This window comes from Phyllobates terribilis, unplaced genomic scaffold (assembly GCF_046119375.1).
Source record: "Phyllobates terribilis strain yellow unplaced genomic scaffold, ASM4611937v1 Scaffold_8__6_contigs__length_399053987, whole genome shotgun sequence".
NCBI classification, from domain to species: domain Eukaryota; kingdom Metazoa; phylum Chordata; class Amphibia; order Anura; family Dendrobatidae; genus Phyllobates; species Phyllobates terribilis.
This window is the reverse complement of record NW_027362768.1, coordinates 147,043,140-147,057,928: the sequence shown is the minus strand read 5'-3', so window position 1 is coordinate 147,057,928 and position 14,789 is coordinate 147,043,140. Positions and strand designations below refer to the sequence as shown.

Genomic DNA, 14,789 nt, shown 5'->3' with positions numbered 1-14,789 from the left:
TAGAGGTTACATACAAGCTGATCTCAAGGGAGCAGAGGGTGAGAAACATAGGAAACCACAGCAATAATATATGTATCAGAAGTGCAAAATGTACAAGGCATCAATAAGACTGATGAACCTGGTGTAGCACTACAAGTCCCAGCCAGGTCTGGGCATGCTGCTGAGACTCTGTAATGCCACCAAAGCCAGAAATTAAGGAATAGATGAAGTCTCAGAAGTTCCTTACCTCTGTCTGCTGTGAGGCACCTGCAGGAACCTGATTCCCTGGGAGTCCCTATTAACCCTTCCTTCTCTTCCTTGGTCTGCCCTCCTCTTTCCAGCCTCTCAGCTCTCAGCTCTGGCCATTGTCTTGTACACAACTTTCCATTCTCGCTCTCTCTGTTCCTTCCACTGCAAATAATCAGCTCAGGTTTAAAAGGACCTAACACTTCTGGGCGTGGCCAGCTGTCATGACGTCAGAAGGGTGTGTCCAAGAGCCAAGTCTGCATCCCAGAGGGAGAGCATGCTTTAACCCCTTGGTTACCAAGTGCTGTAAATCTTGCTGTGAGAAAAGACAAATGCATAGAACTGAATGGGAGTTAAAGGGAAGTGAAAAACTTATTATTTTTCATCATTAATCTACAGATTTAGTAACATCACTTCCTTCCCTTTAAAATGCCCATAAATGCATATATATGGTTAATATTACAAATAAATTTGTGCTTCTGGTTACAAAACTATTATAACCAATCTGATTTTTTTTTGTTGATTATTCATTTATTGCAAAGTAACTAATCCTCTTAACCCTTCCCATACAGGTGTTCCCAATGGGTCTATCAGCAGCTGCTGTCCAGTGAGAACAAATGTAGCACCCTGAGGATTCGGCTGCTACAGGAGTATTGCACCTCAACCCAGAGGTGTGATATTCCACTCCCGGGTAAGGATGGAGTGTGGAACTGAGCTCAGATAGACTGCATGCACTACATACATCCCATTCCAGAGGAGCAGGCCGACGGCACTCCCACTTAGAAATGTGCAGGTGCGACCGAGCCTGTTCCTGGCTGGAGTGGGAGGGGGGAGGAACATCCCATGTAGTGTAGGGGCAGATAGGGGGAGCAGTCTGGGTAGTGTCAGGAGCTCATTGGGTGCTGGTCACCTGAGCTCACACATAGAGGGTGTATATAAGGTGGGCACCAACTTAGAATCAGGGTCAGATGCAGAGGAGCCTGTCAGACGCAGTCAGTCAGTCAGTGCAGAGAACAAGTCTGCTGCAGAGGAAGTCAGCCTGCAGCAAGGGAGCAGAACAGACCTGAGCCTGAAGAGTGAGAGAGTGGAGTACAGAAAGACCCAGAGGGGGACAAAGAAGGGACCCAAGAACCCAAATCAGATCACCGGGTGAGGAGTCAGCACAAGGGTACCGGAACCCAAACTGGTGGGGGCAGAAAACACATCCCTAGCCAGAGACCGGAGGCTGTGGGCAGCATCTGCCACGGCCACCCACTACATCCACCCTGAAGGCTTACCACATGAAGGGTCAGGGAACCTGAGGCCAAAGGTTGCCCCACAGAAGGCCCGAGGGAGCTGGACCTAGGCGGATCACTGGTGGGGAAGGCAGAAGAAAGGACAGAGGGAGAGCTCAGGGCCACGCTCCGGACTTGTTTGGGGGTTGGCTGGATCCAGGACCTGGTGGACGCAGCACGGCTCGGGAGGTCACTTGGAGCTAGAGTGACCAGGAACATCTGCAGTAAGTAAAGACCCTTAACTGCACAACCCGAGTTTGTCATCATTACCGGCTGCACCGCACCACCACAACCCCCATCCTCTGCGCCTGTCCCCTCTGAGGCTATACCCCTCCCGTTGGGGGTTATCCCACCAAGCTGCGCACCCACCATCAGCCTCAGCGGACCCTGCAGCAGCGGCGGCCACAGTGACCGCATCACAACGGGTGGCGTAGTCGACAAAACGAACTTTAATAACATCAGTAAAGACTGCCACATAACACTTAGCTTGACGCCCTGGGCACGGGACCGGGTCACAGCCGCTCGGAGACTACAACCCCCCATCTGATCCGGTGCCGGGTATTCCCCTCAAAAAGGAATATGTCCCAGGGGGCGCGTCAACTTTGGCGTAGTCGGCAGGATGACGTGCCCGCAACACCCGGGTACTGCGTGCCTGAAGAAAAGTGCAAGTATACCTCAGAAAGAAGTCTCCCGCCGGTTCCGGAGGGTCCACGCCATCGGACTCCATCACTAGTCGTTTCCCGCCGGTTGTCCGCCATTTCCAGCTTGTTCCCGCCATCTGCCGAGTTTCCCGCCACTGGGAAGCGATTCCCGCCAAAACCGCAGATTTCCCGCCTTGGAAGAGCAGCGGACGCCATTATGGGCGTGCCAAAGGAGAGCAAGAGGCAACCTCCCATCGTGGGCCGGGACAGAAAATGGCGCCAAAAGTGGAAACCGCCCCCACCAACAGAGACTGTGATGCTGGAGGTGTCTGTCAGCGTGAAAGAACTCCCCCTGGAGCTGACAGTCACCGAGTTGCCCCGGGACCGCCCTCGAAGTGGGAGGAGACGAAAGAAAGGAGAGAAGATGGGTGTCGCCTGGAGCAGTGTAGAACGAGCGCACCCGGAGGCAAGAGGTCTAATGAGGAGTAGCGGAGAAGCTCACCCGGAGTCGAGGAGAGAAAGAGTAGACCCGGGAATGGAGCGGCAGCAGAGCAGCACCGGCCCGCTGGCCAGGAGCCTGCTGGAGGAAGAAGGAGGAGAGCAGAGCAGCACCGGCCCGATGGCCAGGAGCCTGCCGGAAACAGAGCAGAGCAGCACCGACCCGATGGTCAGGAGCCTGCTGGAGTCAACAACCCCGCTAGGCTTAGCGGAGATCCTAGCGCAGCTCCCCCGAGATCGGGAGTGCGCGCGGAGTGCCCTGGAGGGCCTCGCGGGAAGGATGGCCCGAGTGCAGAGGGAGATCCTGGCGGAGTGGGGCCGGGAGATGGCCCAGCAAGCTGGAACCCGTCCACTTAACCCGCTCCCTTGGAAGAAGACATCGACTGCCTCTGCGGATGACGCGGGAGGACCCAAGGCCGGAGACGGCGCAGAAGAGGGAGCGAGACGCATGGCAGCAGGTAAGGGGGATGCCTATACCCCATACCGGAAGACCGCTTACCTGCCCCAGCTCCCCGTCGCAGAGCCCGAAGGTCCCCCGGCCGTACCCGAGACCGCCATGACACCGCCACCGACTAGGCCCCGACCGGAAGCTGCCGTCGCGACCCCGATGACGTCACGCATCGTGACCCGGAGCGTGGCGCCGGAAGAGGAGCCTCCGGCCTGGTCACAGGGCCTAGCATTTCCGGGCGCCGCATCCAAAGCAGAGCCATCTACCTCCGCGGAGCCTCCGGCCTGGTCGCAAGGCCAGGTAACCCAGGGCGCCGCCGTCCTAACGGTGCCCTTCACCTTCCAGGTGCCCCAGGCCTGGCCGCAAGGCCTGGGCAACCCGGGCGCCACCACCACCGCGCCCGCGCCCGTAATACCTAGGGTGCCACATCTGGGAGAGGACCCCTTCAGCCAGCTAACGTGGCCGGACGGTCGGCCTTTCATCTGGCCCGAAAGATTCTTGGAGCTGGAGCGGCAGAAGCAACTAGGTCCCCTGTGTGAGCCCCTGATCCCGGCTCCAAAGCCCGTGACTCGGGTCTCGCCTCCCCTAGAAGAGGCTCAATTTGCGTGGGACCCCAAGGGAGAAGATCTGATGGGGTTCACCGGAGAGACTCGGGCAGCTGCAGCAGCGTGCACAGAGTGTTGCCGTCAACAGCTGGCAGAGTTCAAGAGAGAGCGGGAGGAGAGGCAGGCCAAAGAGCAATGGGCCCAGACCCGCAGCGCGGAGCAAAAGAGTCGGACCAGAAGGGACCCCCGTGCAGCAGATCGTCCCCGTACCATCGGGACGGTAATAAAGTTTAATGCGCAGCATGGGTGGGGCTTCATAAGGGACCGGAACACCATGGGTGACGTCTTCGTTACACGACGGGACGTCGAGTCCCACCTGCCAGAGGGTCACAAAGGCCGTGACCTCTACGTCGGAGATGAGGTAACGTTCACCCGGCACAAGTGTGCCAAGGGACCTTACGCCCTCCACGTGCATCGCTTGACGGAGGAGGAGTTGCGGTGCGAGGAGGAGGAGCAAGAGGACCCGGACGGGTCTGAAGAAACCACCAGCCGTAAGATAAGAGCAGGAGGCAGACGCCGTTGAGTGCGGCAGAGCAGGAGACTGTATATAGTTGCCCGTCGGGGCACAGTGAATCGGAACTGAAACTGAAACTGGAACTGTTGTTGCTGCTAAAATAGTCCCCGTTGGGACCAGCGAACTGTTACCTGTAACCCTTTCCATACCAGGCTGAGGACTGTGAGCAGCCATCCCTTTCCCTTTACCTGGCCGGGGACTGAGAACGGCCAAAATTTCCCTGTACATAGTTGCGCTTGCTAAAGCGCCCCCTACCGGTTTTATTTGAGAAACTGTTTTACAAAAGACTGTCGCACTCTACCTGGTCACGAGTTGCACGGTGACCAGAGGAACAGAAGAGAGAAAGAGACGACGAGAATGTTGTTTACCTGAAAAAGTTTATATATATATTTATATAGTATTTCGTATAATATTTAATATGTTTTACATGTTTATAAAAATGTTGTATGTTTTGGTGTTTTTTGTCTTTGCAGCCCGAGGACGTGCTGTGATTTACCAGGGGGGAATGTAGCACCCTGAGGATTCGGCTGCTACAGGAGTATTGCACCTCAACCCAGAGGTGTGATATTCCACTCCCGGGTAAGGATGGAGTGTGGAACTGAGCTCAGATAGACTGCATGCACTACATACATCCCATTCCAGAGGAGCAGGCCGACGGCACTCCCACTTAGAAATGTGCAGGTGCGACCGAGCCTGTTCCTGGCTGGAGTGGGAGGGGGGAGGAACATCCCATGTAGTGTAGGGGCAGATAGGGGGAGCAGTCTGGGTAGTGTCAGGAGCTCATTGGGTGCTGGTCACCTGAGCTCACACATAGAGGGTGTATATAAGGTGGGCACCAACTTAGAATCAGGGTCAGATGCAGAGGAGCCTGTCAGACGCAGTCAGTCAGTCAGTGCAGAGAACAAGTCTGCTGCAGAGGAAGTCAGCCTGCAGCAAGGGAGCAGAACAGACCTGAGCCTGAAGAGTGAGAGAGTGGAGTACAGAAAGACCCAGAGGGGGACAAAGAAGGGACCCAAGAACCCAAATCAGATCACCGGGTGAGGAGTCAGCACAAGGGTACCGGAACCCAAACTGGTGGGGGCAGAAAACACATCCCTAGCCAGAGACCGGAGGCTGTGGGCAGCATCTGCCACGGCCACCCACTACATCCACCCTGAAGGCTTACCACATGAAGGGTCAGGGAACCTGAGGCCAAAGGTTGCCCCACAGAAGGCCCGAGGGAGCTGGACCTAGGCGGATCACTGGTGGGGAAGGCAGAAGAAAGGACAGAGGGAGAGCTCAGGGCCACGCTCCGGACTTGTTTGGGGGTTGGCTGGATCCAGGACCTGGTGGACGCAGCACGGCTCGGGAGGTCACTTGGAGCTAGAGTGACCAGGAACATCTGCAGTAAGTAAAGACCCTTAACTGCACAACCCGAGTTTGTCATCATTACCGGCTGCACCGCACCACCACAACCCCCATCCTCTGCGCCTGTCCCCTCTGAGGCTATACCCCTCCCGTTGGGGGTTATCCCACCAAGCTGCGCACCCACCATCAGCCTCAGCGGACCCTGCAGCAGCGGCGGCCACAGTGACCGCATCACAACGGGTGGCGTAGTCGACAAAACGAACTTTAATAACATCAGTAAAGACTGCCACATAACACTTAGCTTGACGCCCTGGGCACGGGACCGGGTCACAGCCGCTCGGAGACTACAACCCCCCATCTGATCCGGTGCCGGGTATTCCCCTCAAAAAGGAATATGTCCCAGGGGGCGCGTCACAAAGAATCAGGCGTGTTAAAATCTAAATGTCCGGACCCTTCTTTCCCTCTGATATTTGGCATCGGGGAAGTCAGGGCACCCCCATACACACTAGATGGATGGACAATCCCGACGAAATCTGAAGAACTCATCTAATGTGTATTGTGAATGTCCCCCAGAGTCAGATGCAAGAAAACTTTTTTATATATTTCTATTATTATTATTATTACTATTTTATTATTATTATTATTATTATTCAAATGCATGTATTTGGGGCAAAAAAAATAATAATTTTATTATTAAAAATGTTGCACCATTCGGCATTTACAGATCTTTTCTTTCCCTGCACACTTAATGTTGATGTGATCTCTGGTCCTAAATCAGCTGAGAGGAGCTCAGAGAAAGACAGATAAAAGAGATACTAACTTCCCATCAGGTCATAGTGAGCTGCCTGAATGATTCTCAGTTATCTCATTCTGCAACAAGTACAATACAGAGAGTATAGAAAGAAAATGGTGCAAAACATTTATTGAAACCCAGTTGCAAAGATGATTTTTAGCCCCAATTATATACATTTAAGTAAAAAATTACAGGTGGCAACCAGTCAAAAATTACAAGCGAATGGCTGCTCTCTTTCCCTGTGAATTGATCTATCATGGAGACTCATTTGTACACTGTGTGCAGAATTATTAGGCAAGTTGTATTTTAGAGGATTATTTTTATTATTGATCAACAACTATGTTCTCAATCAACCCAAAAGACTCATAAATATCCAAGCTTAATATTTTTGGAAGTTGGAGTGGGGTTTTTTTAGATTTGGCTATCTTAGGAGGATATCTGTTTGACAGGTAACTATTACTGTGCAGAATTATTAGGCAACTTAATAAAAACCAAATATAATCCCATCTCACTTGTTTATTTTCACCAGGTAAACCAATATCAGTGCACAAAATTTAGAAATAAACATTTCTGACATGCAAAAAGAAAAACCCAAAAAATTAGTGATCAATATAGCCACCTTTCTTTATGATGACACTCAACAGCCTTCCATCCATAGATTCTGTCAGTTGCTTGATCTGTTTTCGATCAACATTGCGTGCAGCAGCCACCACAGCCTCCCAGACACTGTTCCCAGAGGTGTACTGTTTTCCCTCCCTGTAGATCTCACATTTTATGATGGACCACAGGTTCTCTATGGGGTTCAGATCAGGTGAACAAGGGGGCCATGCCATTATTTTTTCTTCTTTTAGACCTTTACTGGCCAGCCACGCTGTGGAGTAGTTGGATGCATGTGATGGAGCATTGTCCTGCATGAAAATCATGTTTTTCTTGAACGATACCAACTTCTTCCTGTACCACTGCTTGAAGAAGTTGTCTTCCAGAAACTGGCAGTAGGTCTGGGAGTTGAGCTTCACTCCATCCTCAACCCGAAAAGGTCCCACAAGTTCATCTTTGATGATACCAGCCCATACCAGTACCCCACCTCCATCTTGCTGGCGTCTGAGTCGGAGTGGAGCTCTCTGCCCTTTACTGATCCAGCCTCTGGCCCATCCATCTGGCCCATCAAGAGTCACTCTCATTTCATCAGTCCATAAAACCTTTGAAAAATCAGTCTTAAGATATTTCTTGGCCCATTCTTGACGTTTTATCTTATGTTTCTTGTTCAAAGGTGGTCGTTTTTCAGCCTTCCTTACCTTGGCCATGTCCCTTAGTATCGTACACCTTGTGCTTTTTGATACTCCAGTAACGTTGCAGCTCTGAAATATGGCAAAACTGGTGGCAAATGGCATCTTGGCAGCTTCACGCTTGGTTTTCCTCAATTCATGGGCAGTTATTTTGCGCCTTTTTTGGCCAACACGCTTCTTGCGACCCTGTTGGCTATTTGCCCTGAAACGGTGATCATGCTTCAAAAGTTTGGAAATTTCAAGACTGCTGCTTCCCTCTGCAAGACATCAAGTCATCACAATTTTGGACTTTTCAGAGCCCGTCAAATCTCTCTTCTGACCCATTTTGCCAAAGAAAAGGAAGTTGTCTAATAATTAAGCACACCTTATATAGGGTGTTGATGTCATTAGTCAACACCCCTCCTCATTACAGAGATGCACATCACCAGATTTACTTAATTGGTAGTTGGCTCTCAAGAATATGCAGCTTGGAGTAGGACAACATGTATAAAAAATATCATGTGATCAAAATACGCATTTGCCTAATAATTCTGCACACAGTGTATACAGTCAGACTCAGCCGATTCCTTTTCAGAGAGATACAGTCTGGTATTGGTACCTAAATGAGACGTTCGCTGTGTAAAATTGACACAACGATCTTTCATTATAGTCTAAATCGGCTATTTTCATCAATTTTGGTCCAATATGTACGGTACGGCCATCTTTAAGGAGTTGAATACCATGTAAACCTAATTTTACGAATGGCTAAGGGTGTGTTCACACTGAGGTTTTAATTGCTGACTTTTCGGAGCAGAAACTATCCAATTCTCCAATCAAAACTTGTGGTTTTTGAACTCCTCGTGGTTGTTGCAGAGAGTGCCGTTATTGAGAAGCCAAGTTTCCTCCAGTTCTGAGCTATATGGATTCTAGCAGCCTTCATTCGGTATTGTAATAACCTATAATCTGTATTAGTGAAGTTAGCCAGTTTGTCTCCTAAAAGTCAGATTTTTGGGGAATGAGTTAGATTTCTACCTAGGATTGCATTTTTTACTTTTTTTTGCAGTGATTTAAATTTTATAAAGCCTGCATATTTTACACTGCATTGCAAGCTGCTGAATAACATTCACTGTTTTTGCCGACAGCCAAAGCCCTGTTGGGTCAGTCTGTAGCCTCTCTCTCCTGAATTAAAGAAGTTGTACACTACTTTATATTACCCCCCCAATGTATTCCCCCGGGACCCCTAAGACTTTTTGTAAATGCCTTATGTCGCTGAAAATGCCTGTGAGCGGCGCTATCAGTGGCCGCTCACAGGCATCATGTGACCTCGCACTGACGTCGCGACAAGTGAGGCGTGACTCAGCGTTGGGGTCCCCACGGTGGCTGTTGGGTTATGGGCGGGGTAACCCGCCCCGTCACACCTAGCATCCACTGCGCGCTTTCCCAATGAATGGGGAGAGGCAGAGCGTGCGGTGGATGCCGGGTGTGACGCGCAGGGTAACACCGCCCACAGCCTGGCATCAACTGTGGAATGCCGAAGACAGAGACCCCCAGCTGCTGCCAGCACTTGTAGTGACATCAAAGCCAGCTGCAGCCGGGGGTCACGTGATGCCTGTGATCTGCCAGTGATAGAGCCGCTCACAGGCATTATCTGCAACATAAGATATTTGCAAAAAGTCTTAGGGGTACCGGGGGGATACATTGGGGGGGGGGGGTAATATAAAGTAGTGTACAACCCCTTTAAGTTCAAATCTAGTGATGAGCACAACTGATTTTAATTAAAATTTGTTAATCATTTTGCTTCCTCAGCTTGCATTTATTACAATACATTGCAAGCTGCTCAATGCTGTTCAGTGTAACCCTTGTCTCCTGTAAATGAATCTAAGCTTAAATGATTTAGAATTGATTATTTTTTAGATAATTAGACATAATTAGACTTCAGTAGTGATGAGCGCACATGCTCGTTACTCGAGTTTGCCAAGGGTGCTCGGGTATGCACCGTGTATTGCAGGTGCTCGAGTGACATGATTGCGTCCCCGACCCGCGTGTTCCACAGCCACAAAAAATCGAGGATTGCCTGACAATCACAGGCAATCCCCTCATGTGTTTTTTTGGCTGTCTAACAGCTGCCAAACATGCGGTCACAGGAACGCTATAATCTCACTCGAGCACCCGTGATATTCGGTGCATACCCGACCCCCTTGGCAAACTCGAGTAACGAGCAATTGCGCTCATCACTATTCAAAGGAGAAGACAAGGGTGACTGGAGACCGACCTACAGAGAGATTGGCTGTCGGTATTGACACTGAACAGCATTGAGCAGCTTGCAATGTATTATAATATATGCAAGCTGCAGAAGCAAAACGGTTAACAAATTTTTATTAAAATCAATTGCAATTTTTTCTTTGCAATGCAAGTTTTAAAATGCAAAGGTGTTCATAGTGAGTTGTGTAGTATGGATTTATAGGTTCAGTGTCCCTTTAAGCTGTCCATGAACATTACTCTTTGTTACCTGCTCTTTCCAATTTCAGAAAGATCTGTCAACAATTTAACAGCCAAGGTGGGTGGCAGGTGTCTGGATTGTTGATGAGGGAACAGGGATCGAGCATGATAGATTTTTTCTGTCTGATCGCTTTGTTTTTCACGGAGATAAGTGGTGCTTGAGTTGTCTAGAAATTGCTTCTCCCTACTGTATTAGTAAGCTTTGTGTGCAGTTCGGAAAGGTTGATCTATGGGATGAGATTTCAATGTATATGAAACATCTTTGTACATAAATCAGTAATTCAGGATCTGATACATTTTTTGTAATGTAAGCAAAAGTTTACAGACAGTTTTCTATTTTGACAGTTATGTTTCTATCGGGCAACTGATTTTATTTGCAATTTTTGGGCAGTCGGAATTCTCAAGATGAAATGGTAATATAAAAAGAGAAACTTATCAGTTTCTCTCAGGGAGAACCATAAATAGATGGGAAATATGAATCAGTTTTTCTATTTTTGTGCAAATCTGGAATTGCTAATATTTAAAAGAACGTAGGTTCTGACTCATTATTACAGTTGCGACTGTTTTCGTCGACTTTTTTTTTGTCTGCTCTGTATTATTTTTTCTATTTGAGCCTTTTTTAAGTCTATTTTTATATGTTTTGCCTGTGTTATTTTTAGTTCAGTATTGGGGGTTGGAATTTAAGGTTTCCAGATATTTTCAGCTTTTGAAAAAGTCATAAACTTTGTCGCAAATGTACTTTGCCTCCGGAGTGATTGTATGGGTGCCAGATATTTTGGTGCAATTTTTTAGCTCTGTTTGCAAAACTTTTTGCACTGAAAAGTCCCAAAAAAGATTAATTAAGAGTATTTTTTACACTTGGAAAATTTGTGAACTAAAAGGAATCCTCCATACACCGGATACTTTTTTTGAGCATTTATAAACCCTTGTAAACAATAATTATGAATCTAAGAAGTTTTTCATAGCATTTTCACATGTATTTTAATAGTTTTTTTTTGTTAAATGCGCTCCCTGATGAAGCTGTGTGAAACGCGCGTTGGGGTGCACGCTACACACCTAACAGGGCTCCACATTATTACTATGTAAGTTTGCCTCCTATACTCTATCTGATGTATATTTTAACCATTAGGGAATGTACTGCAATATACAGGGTGGTCCAAAAGTAGGTGGACAGAAAGTGTAATAAGGTTATGAAGGGGGAGATTTATCAAACACGGTGTAAAGTGAAACAGGCTCAGTTGCCCTTAGCAACCAATCAGATTCCACTTTTCATTCCTCATAAGTCCACCAGAAGAGCCTCTTTGGAATTGGGAATTTCACGAGCTTCTATCATGCGAATCCTGAAATCTATTGGGTGGAAAGCTTATCGTCCACGTCTAATTCATGGTTTATTGGAGGATGATCCAGACAGGCGGCTGCAATTTAGTGAGATTATGCTTAACGAAATTGAAGAAAATCCATTAATTTTAGATAACATTATGTGGAGTGATGAAGCTTCTTTCAAATTATCCGGCCATATTAACAGATATAATTGTATTTACTGGTATAACGAGAACATGCATTTAGCATTAGAGCAACTAAATGAGCCTGGTGTCAATGTTTGTGGTGGTATTTCAAGTTTTGGTGTTTTAGGACCAATATTTTTTGATGGAACAGTCACAGGAGATAAGTATCTCGAAATTCTAATGAATCAAGTTGTTCCCCAGTTACAGCAACAGCCTAATTCAAATGACCTTTATTTCCAACAAGATGGGGCCCCTCCACATTATTCAAGAGTAGTCCGCGAGTATCTTAATGAAACATTTCCTAATAAATGGATTGGCCGAAGAGGCCCACTTGATTGGCCGGCACGTTTACCAGACTTCACCCCAATTGATTTTTTCTTTTGGGGAGTACTCAAGGACAAAGTTTATAGTCGAAAACCAAAAAGTGTCAGTGATTTGAAAAATTACATAAGAGATGCATTTCAAGAAATTAATACCCAAAGAGACTTGTGCAAAAAAGTTTGTTGAATCGTAAGAGGCGACTTCAAAGCTGTGCAAATTGTAATGGAAAACAGTTTGAGCACCTGCGTTGATAAAATTTAAGGGCTTTTGTATTATTGTTCAGAATAAAATTTAATTGTCAATGTTATGCTTGTATTAGTAAATATAATTTTATATATAAATCAAAGTAAATGTTATTATTTTCTGGCCACCTACTTTTGGACCACCCTGTATATGTGGGCATACTAACTACAGTACAGACCAAAAGTTTGGACACACCTGCTCATTTAAAGATTTTTCTGTATTTTCTTGACTATGAAAATTGTACATTCACACTGAAGGCATCAAAACTATGAATTAACACATGTGGAATTATATACTTAGCAAAAAAGTGTGAAGCAACTGAAAATATGTCTTATATTCTAGGTTCTTCAAAGTAGCCACCTTTTGCTTTGATGACTGCTTTGCACACTCTTGGCATTCTCTTGATGAGCTTCAAGAGGTAGTCACCGGAAATGGTCTTCACTTCACAGGTGTGCCCTGTCAGCAGGGCCGGCGTCAGCACCCGGCGCACCCGGGCAAATGCCGGGGCCCTGAGCAGGCAGAGGGGCCCACTGGCGGTCGCGCACCCCTCTGGGCTATGGGCGGAGGAGAGCGGTGTCAGCGCCCGCCCTTCTCCCCCGCTTGCTCAGGGCCCCGACAGCCGGATACTTACCTCTCCCGAGCCTCCGCAGATCAGCTGTCTTCCTGCTCAGCGCTCCCTGTGACGTCTCAGGTCAGAGGGCGCGGTGACGTCTTTCCACCGCGCCCTCCCCTGAGCCGTCACAGGGAGCGCTGAGCGGGAAGACGCCGACAACTCTGGAGCTCGGACCCGAGCAGCGGGCAGCAGGCAGCAGGTGAGGAGAAGGGAGGTGAGTATTTGATTTTTTTTTTAATGTATGGAGGCATGGGGCATTATAAAGAGAGGGGGGGGGCATCCTGCATGGGGCATTATAAAGAGAGGGGGGGCATCCTGCATGGGGCATTATAAAGAGAGGGGGGGGGGCATCCTGCATGGGGCATTATAAAGAGAGGGGGGGCATCCTGCATGGGGCATTATAAAGAGAGGGGGGGGCATCCTGCATGGGTCATTATAAAGAGAAGGGCGGGACATCCTGTATGGGGCATTATAAAGAGGAGGGGTGACATCCTGCATGGGGCATTATAAAGGGGGGGGGGGGCAGCCTGATGTAGTGCATTATGTGGGGGGGAACAGCCTGCATGGAGCATTATAAGCGGGGGGGGGGGGGGGGCAGCCTGTATGGGGCATTATGTGGGGGGTAACAGCCTGCATGGAGCATTAAAAGGGGGGGGCTGTATGGGGCATTATGTGGGGGGTAACAGCCTGCATGGAGCATTATAAGGGGGGGACAGCCTGTATGGGGCATTATGTGGGGGGTAACAGCCTGCATGCAGCATTATATGGTGGCCAGTATCCTGTATGGAGCGTTATAAGGGGACCGGTATCCTGTATGGAGCGTTATAAGGGGACCTGTATCCTGTATGGAGCGTTTTATGGGGGCCAGTATCCTGTATGGAGTTTTATAAGGGGACCAGTATCCTGTATGGAGCGTTATATGGGGGCCAGTATTCCGTATGGAGCCTTAAATGGGGGCCAGTATTCCGTATGGAGCCTTATATGGGGGCCAGTATTCCGTATGGAGCCTTATATGGGGGCCAGTATTCCGTATGGAGCCTTATATGGGGGCCAGTATTCCGTATGGAGCCTTCTATGGGGGCCAGTATTCCGTATGGAGCCTTCTATGGGGGCCAGTATTCCGTATGGGGCCTTATATGGGGGCCAGTATTCCGTATGGGGCCTTATATGGGGGCCAGTATTCCGTATGGAGCCTTATATGGGGGCCAGTATTCCGTATGGAGCCTTATATGGGGGCCAGTATTCCGTATGGGGCCTTATATGGGGCCCAGTATTCCATATGGAGCCTTATATGGGGGCCAGTATTCCGCATGGAGCCTTATATGGGGGTCAGTATTCCGCATGGAGCCTTATATGGGGGCCAGTATTCCGTATGGGGCCTTATATGGGGCCAGTATTCCTTATGTGGCCTTATATGGGGGCCAGTATTCCGTATGGGGCCTTATATGGGGGCCAGTATTCCGTATGGAGAGCTGTATGGGGGCAAGTATTCAGTATGGAGCATTTTATGGGGGCCAGTATTCCGTATGGAGTGTTATATGGGGGCCAGTATTCCGTATGGGGCCTTATATGGGGGCCAGTATTCCGTATGAAGCTTTATATGGGGGCCAGTATTCCGTATGGAGCCTTATATGGGGGCCAGTATTCCGTATGGGGCCTTATATGGGGGCCAGTATTCCGTATGGGGCCTTATATGGGGGCCAGTATTCCGTATGGGGCCTTATATGGGGGCCAGTATTCTGTGTGGAGCGATTCACCGGTTTCTGAGCTATTGTGGAATTTACAATAGATATCACTCATGTAATGTAAGAAGTGAAATCTTTGCATTGTACTATATATTTATATATATATAAATATATATATATATATATATATATATTTCTCCGCCGTATCTCTCCATCATGAATCGTGGTATGTGTTAAAGGGGCCCACTGAGACTCTTTCGCCCGGGGCCCATAAAACCTGGAGCCGGCCCTGCCTGTCAGGTTTAATAAGTGG

General features: G+C 48.5%; 1 protein-coding gene across 2 annotated transcripts in view; it reads right to left on the bottom strand.

Moving 5' to 3' along the window:
• The window catches only part of RAB3B (RAB3B, member RAS oncogene family), a 77,969-nt gene extending 77,505 nt beyond the window's left edge, over positions 1-464 (bottom strand). Inside the window, exon 1 of one of the 2 annotated variants that reach the window (XM_073643480.1) lies at positions 227-464. The gene's annotated coding sequence lies outside the window, so the exon portion shown is untranslated. The remainder of the gene's footprint in view (positions 1-226) is intronic. The other variant, XM_073643482.1, reaches the window with a different exon arrangement.
• Positions 465-14,789: the final 14,325 nt, after the last annotated feature.